The sequence below is a fragment of the Taudactylus pleione genome, unplaced genomic scaffold, assembly GCF_031769625.1.
Source record: "Taudactylus pleione unplaced genomic scaffold, aTauple2 ptg000174l, whole genome shotgun sequence".
Lineage (NCBI taxonomy): Eukaryota > Metazoa > Chordata > Amphibia > Anura > Myobatrachidae > Taudactylus > Taudactylus pleione.
Window position 1 is genome coordinate 8,703,580 of NW_028284576.1, and position 6,900 is coordinate 8,710,479.

Genomic DNA, 6,900 nt, shown 5'->3' on the forward strand with positions numbered 1-6,900 from the left:
ACTAAGAAAGGAAGATAGCTGACTCTTTGTTATCAATTTCCATTGTCTGTTTTGACAACTCACTGTTGCTCAAGTATTAGAAATGATGCGCTGAACTGAAAGTGCATCATTTCTTTGAAAGGTTGGTGTTTTTAGCAAAAATATTCCAAGGACCTCACTTTCCCTGACCGGGAATCGAACCCGGGCCGCGGCGGTGAGAGCGCTGAATCCTAGCCAGTAGACCACCAGGGAGGGATGGTTTAGTTTGACACTCCATGTCAAAAAAAATACTTTTGTACAAGAGCACAAGTCTTTTAGTAGCTAACTGAAAAATATTCACTAAGAAAGGAAGATAGCTGACTCTTTGTTATCAATTTCCATTGTCTGTTTTGACAACTCACTGTTGCTCAAGTATTAGAAATGATGCGCTGAACTGAAAGTGCATCATTTCTTTGAAAGGTTGGTGTTTTTGGCAAAAATATTCCGAGGACCTCACTTTCCCTGACCAGGAATCGAACCCGGGCCGCGGCGGTGAGAGCGCCGAATCCTAGCCACTAGACCACCAGGGAGGGATGGTTTAGTTTGACACTCCATGAAAGAAAAGGAAGTTTCCTGAATGAAGTCCAAAGCAATGGAATGTGAGGGAGTGGGCTACTAGGAATCAGTTTTAGAATGAAGGAGAGTAAAAATGGTTGTGCATAGCAGTCTTAAATTACACCACACAGCAGCTTTACCTGATGGATGTATAGTACTGGCACGAAAAAATTATTTTGAGGAGCTAGACGTTGAGAGTCCCTGGCTCCATGATAAATTGTTCTGGTGCTAAAGAAAGAAGACATTAATGACTCAGATATCAAATATGGTCTAATTGGTTCTGATGAAAAAAATACTTTTGTACCAGAGCACAAGTCTTTTAGTAGCTAACTGAAAAATATTCACTAAGAAAGGAAGATAGCTGACTCTTTGTTATCAATTTCCATTGTCTGTTTTGACAACTCACTGTTGCTCAAGTATTAGAAATGATGCGCTGAACTGAAAGTGCATCATTTCTTTGAAAGGTTGGTGTTTTTGGCAAAAATATTCCGAGGACCTCACTTTCCCTGACCGGGAATCGAACCCGGGCCGCGGCGGTGAGAGCGCCGAATCCTAGCCACTAGACCACCAGGGAGGGATGGTTTAGTTTGACACTCCATGAAAGAAAAGGAAGTTTCCTGAATGAAGTCCAAAGCAATGGAATGTGAGGGAGTGGGCTACTAGGAATCAGTTTTAGAAGGAAGGAGAGTAAAAATGGTTGTGCATAGCAGTCTTAAATTACACCACACAGCAGCTTTACCTGATGGATGTATAGTACTGGCACGAAAAAATAATTTTGAGGAGCTAGACGTTGAGAGTCCCTGGCTCCATGATAAATTGTTCTGGTGCTAAAGAAAGAAGACATTAATGACTCAGATATCAAATATGGTCTAATTGGTTCTGATGAAAAAAATACTTTTGTACAAGAGCACAAGTCTTTTAGTAGCTAACTGAAAAATATTCACTAAGAAAGGAAGATAGCTGACTCTCTGTTATCAATTTCCATTGTCTGTTTTGACATCTCACTGTTGCTCAAGTATTAGAAATGATGCGCTGAACTGAAAGTGCATCATTTCTTTGAAAGGTTGGTGTTTTTGGCAAAAATATTCCAAGGACCTCACTTTCCCAGCCCGGGAATCGAACCCGGGCCGCGGCGGTGAGAGCGCCGAATCCTAGCCAGTAGACCACCAGGGAGGGATGGTTTAGTTTGACACTCCATGTCAAAAAAAATACTTTTGTACAAGAGCACAAGTCTTTTAGTAGCTAACTGAAAAATATTCACTAAGAAAGGAAGATAGCTGACTCTTTGTTATCAATTTCCATTGTCTGTTTTGACAACTCACTGTTGCTCAAGTATTAGAAATGATGCGCTGAACTGAAAGTGCATCATTTCTTTGAAAGGTTGGTGTTTTTGGCAAAAATATTCCGAGGACCACACTTTCCCTGACCGGGAATCGAACCCGGGCCGCGGCGGTGAGAGCGCCGAATCCTAGCCACTAGACCACCAGGGGATGGATGGTTTAGTTTGACACTCCATGAAAGAAAAGGAAGTTTCCTGCTGATGAAGTCCAAAGCAATGGAATGTGAGGGAGTGGGCTACTAGGAAATCAGTTTTAGAAGGAAGGAGAGTAAAAATGGGTTGTGCATAGCAGTCTTAAATTACACCACACAGCAGCTTTACCTGATGGATGTATAGTAATGGCACGAAAAAATTATTTTGAGGAGCTAGACGTTGAGAGTCCCTGGCTCCATGATAAATTGTTCTGGTGCTAAAGAAAGAAGACATTAATGATTCAGATATCAAATAAGGTTTAATTGGTTCTGATGAAAAAAATACTTTTGTACAAGAGCACAAGTCTTTTAGTAAGCTAACTGAAAAATATTCACTAAGAAAGGAAGATAGCTGACTCTTTGTTATCATTTCCATTGTCTGTTTTGACAACTCACTGTTGCTCAAGTATTAGAAATGATGCGCTGACCTGAAAGTGCATCATTTCTTTGAAAGGTTGGTGTTTTTAGCAAAAATATTCCAAGGACCTCACTTTCCCTGACCGGGAATCGAACCCGGCCCGCGGCGGTGAGAGCGCTGAATCCTAGCCAGTAGACCACCAGGGAGGGATGGTTTAGTTTGACACTCCATGTCAAAAAAAATACTTTTGTACAGAACACAAGTCTTTTAGTAGCTAACTGAAAAATATTCACTAAGAAAGGAAGATAGCTGACTCTTTGTTATCAATTTCCATTGTCTGTTTTGACAACTCACTGTTGCTCAGTATTAGAAATGATGCGCTGAACTGAAAGTGCATCATTTCTTTGAAAGGTTGGTGTTTTGGCAAAAATATTCCGAGGACCTCACTTTCCCTGACAGGGAATCGAACCCGGGCCGCGGCGGTGAGAGCGCCGAACCCTAGCCACTAGACCACCAGGGAGGGATGGTTTACTTTGACACTCCATGAAAGAAAAGGAAGTTCCTGAATGAATTCCAAAGCAATGGAATGTGAGGGAGTGGGCTACTAGGAATCAGTTTTAGAAGGAAGGAGAGTAAAAATGGTTGTGCATAGCAGTCTTAAATTACACCACACAGCAGCTTTACCTGATGGATGTATAGTACTGGCACGAAAAATTATTTTGAGGAGCTAGACGTTGAGAGTCCCTGGCTCCATGATAAATTGTTCTCGTGCTAAAGAAAGAAGACATTAATGATTCAGATATCAAATATGGTCTAATTGGTTCTGATGAAAAAAATACTTTTGTACAAGAGCACAAGTCTTTTAGTAGCTAACTGAAAAATATTCACTAAGAAAGGAAGATAGCTGACTCTTTGTTATCAATTTCCATTGTCTGTTTTGACAACTCACTGTTGCTCAAGTATTAGAAATGATGCGCTGAACTGAAAGTGCTATCATTTACTTTGAAAGGTTGGTGTTTTTGGCAAAAATATTCCAAGGACCTCACTTTCCCAGCCCCGGGAATCGAAACCCAGGCAGCGGCGGTGAGAGCGCCGAATCCTAGCCAGTAGACCACCAGGGATGGATGGTTTAGTTTGACACTCCATGAAAGAAAAGGAAGTTTCCTGAATGAAGTCCAAAGCAATGGAATGTGAGGGAGTGGGCTACTAGGAATCAGTTTTAGAAGGAAGGAGAGTAAAATGGTTGTGCATAGCAGTCTTAAATTACACCACACAGCAGCTTTACCTGATGGATGTATAGTAATGGCACGAAAAAATTATTTTGAGGAGCTAGACGTTGAGAGTCCCTGGCTCCATGATAAATTGTTCTGGTGCTAAAGAAAGAAGACATTAATGATTCAGATATCAAATAAGGTTTAATTGGTTCTGATGAAAAAAATACTTTTGTACAAGAGCACAAGTCTTTTAGTAGCTAACTGAAAAATATTCACTAAGAAAGGAAGATAGCTGACTCTTTGTTATCAATTTCCATTGTCTGTTTTGACAACTCACTGTTGCTCAAGTATTAGAAATGATGCGCTGAACTGAAAGTGCATCATTTCTTTGAAAGGTTGGTGTTTTTAGCAAAAATATTCCAAGGACCTCACTTTCCCTGACCGGGAATCGAACCCGGGGCCGCGGCGGTGAGAGCGCTGAATCCTAGCCAGTAGACCACCAGGGAGGGATGGTTTAGCTTGACACTCCATGTCAAAACAAATACTTTTGTACAAGAACACAAGTCTTTTAGTAGCTAACTGAAAAAATATTCACTAAGAAAGGAAGATAGCTGACTCTTTGTATCAATTTCCATTGTCTGTTTTGACAACTCACTGTTGCTCAAGTATTAGAAATGATGCGCTGAACTGAAAGCGCATTATTTCTTTGAAAGGTTGGTGTTTTTGGCAAAAATATTCCGAGGACCTCACTTTCCCTGACCGGGAACCGAACCTGTGCCGCGGCGGTGAGAGCGCCGAATCCTAGCCACTAGACCACCAGGGAGGGATGGTTTAGTTTGACACTCCATGAAAGAAAAGGAAGTTTCCTGAATGAAGTCCAAAGCAATGGAATGTGAGGGAGTGGGCTACTAGGAATCAGTTTTAGACGGAAGGAGAGTAAAAATGGTTGTGCATAGCAGACTTAAATTACACCACACAGCAGCTTTACCTGATGGATGTATAGTAATGGCACGAAAAAATTATTTTGAGGAGCTAGACGTTGAGAGTCCCTGGCTCCATGATAAATTGTTCTGGTGCTAAAGAAAGAAGACATTAATGATTCAGATATCAAATAAGGTCTAATTGGTTCTGATGAAAAAAATACTTTTGTACAAGAGCACAAGTCTTTTAGTAGCTAACTGAAAAATATTCACTAAGAAAGGAAGATAGCTGACTCTTTGTTATCAATTTCCATTGTCTGTTTTGACAACTCACTGTTGCTCAAGTATTAGAATGATGCGCTGAACTGAAAGTGCATCATTTCTTTGAAAGGTTGGTGTTTTTAGCAAAAATATTCCAAGGACCTCACTTTCCCTGACCGGGAATCGAACCCGGGCCGCGGCGGTGAGAGCGCTGAATCCTAGCCAGTAGACCACCAGGGAGGGATGGTTTAGTTTGACACTCCATGTCAAAAAAAATACTTTTGTACAAGAGCACAAGTCTTTTAGTAGCTAACTGAAAAATATTCACTAAGAAAGGAAGATAGCTGACTCTTTGTTATCAATTTCCATTGTCTGTTTTGACAACTCACTGTTGCTCAAGTATTAGAAATGATGCGCTGAACTGAAAGTGCATCATTTCTTTGAAAGGTTGGTGTTTTTGGCAAAAATATTCCGAGGACCTCACTTTCCCTGACCAGGAATCGAACCCGGGCCGCGGCGGTGAGAGCGCCGAATCCTAGCCACTAGACCACCAGGGAGGGATGGTTTTGTTTGACACTCCATGAAAGAAAAAGGAAGTTTCCTGAATGAAGTCCAAAGCAATGGAATGTGAGGGAGTGGGCTACTAGGAATCAGTTTTAGAATGAAGGAGAGTAAAAATGGTTGTGCATAGCAGTCTTAAATTACACCACACAGCAGCTTTACCTGATGGATGTATAGTACTGGCACGAAAAAATTATTTTGAGGAGCTAGACGTTGAGAGTCCCTGGCTCCATGATAAATTGTTCTGGTGCTAAAGAAAGAAGACATTAATGACTCAGATATCAAATATGGTCTAATTGGTTCTGATGAAAAAAATACTTTTGTACAAGAGCACAAGTCTTTTAGTAGCTAACTGAAAAATATTCACTAAGAAGGAAGATAGCTGACTCTTTGTTATCAATTTCCATTGTCTGTTTTGACAACTCACTGTTGCTCAAGTATTAGAAATGATGCGCTGAACTGAAAGTGCATCATTTCTTTGAAAGGTTGGTGTTTTTGGCAAAAATATTCCGAGGACCTCACTTTCCCTGACCGGGAATCGAACCCGGGCCGCGGCGGTGAGAGCGCCGAATCCTAGCCACTAGACCACCAGGGAGGGATGGTTTAGTTTGACACTCCATGAAAGAAAAGGAAGTTTCCTGAATGAAGTCCAAAGCAATGGAATGTGAGGGAGTGGGCTACTAGGAATCAGTTTTAGAAGGAAGGAGAGTAAAAATGGTTGTGCATAGCAGTCTTAAATTACACCACACAGCAGCTTTACCTGATGGATGTATAGTACTGGCACGAAAAAATAATTTTGAGGAGCTAGACGTTGAGAGTCCCTGGCTCCATGATAAATTGTTCTGGTGCTAAAGAAAGAAGACATTAATGACTCAGATATCAAATATGGTCTAATTGGTTCTGATGAAAAAAATACTTTTGTACAAGAGCACAAGTCTTTTAGTAGCTAACTGAAAAATATTCACTAAGAAAGGAAGATAGCTGACTCTCTGTTATCAATTTCCATTGTCTGTTTTGACATCTCACTGTTGCTCAAGTATTAGAAATGATGCGCTGAACTGAAAGTGCATCATTTCTTTGAAAGGTTGGTGTTTTTGGCAAAAATATTCCAAGGACCTCACTTTCCCAGCCCGGGAATCGAACCCGGGCCGCGGCGGTGAGAGCGCCGAATCCTAGCCAGTAGACCACCAGGGAGGGATGGTTTAGTTTGACACTCCATGTCAAAAAAATACTTTTGTACAAGAGCACAAGTCTTTTAGTAGCTAACTGAAAAATATTCACTAAGAAAGGAAGATAGCTGACTCTTTGTTATCAATTTCCATTGTCTGTTTTGACAACTCACTGTTGCTCAAGTATTAGAAATGATGCGCTGAACTGAAGTGCATCATTTCTTTGAAAGGTTGGTGTTTTTGGCAAAAATATTCCGAGGACCTCACTTTCCCTGACCAGGAATCGAACCCGGGCCGCGGCGGTGAGAGCGCCG

General features: G+C 41.2%; 5 non-coding genes across 5 annotated transcripts; all 5 read right to left on the minus strand.

Moving 5' to 3' along the window:
- Window positions 1-476: 476 nt before the first annotated feature.
- TRNAE-CUC (transfer RNA glutamic acid (anticodon CUC)) lies at window positions 477-548 on the minus strand. Its single transcript has one exon. It is a non-coding gene; the product is annotated as a tRNA-Glu (tRNA).
- Window positions 549-1,075: 527 nt separating this feature from the next.
- On the minus strand, window positions 1,076-1,147 carry TRNAE-CUC (transfer RNA glutamic acid (anticodon CUC)). The gene has a single exon. It is a non-coding gene; the product is annotated as a tRNA-Glu (tRNA).
- An 844-nt stretch (window positions 1,148-1,991) lies between these two features.
- On the minus strand, window positions 1,992-2,064 carry TRNAE-CUC (transfer RNA glutamic acid (anticodon CUC)). Its single transcript has one exon. It is a non-coding gene; the product is annotated as a tRNA-Glu (tRNA).
- Window positions 2,065-5,341: 3,277 nt separating this feature from the next.
- TRNAE-CUC (transfer RNA glutamic acid (anticodon CUC)) lies at window positions 5,342-5,413 on the minus strand. Its single transcript has one exon. It is a non-coding gene; the product is annotated as a tRNA-Glu (tRNA).
- Window positions 5,414-5,940: 527 nt separating this feature from the next.
- TRNAE-CUC (transfer RNA glutamic acid (anticodon CUC)) lies at window positions 5,941-6,012 on the minus strand. Its single transcript has one exon. It is a non-coding gene; the product is annotated as a tRNA-Glu (tRNA).
- Window positions 6,013-6,900: the final 888 nt, after the last annotated feature.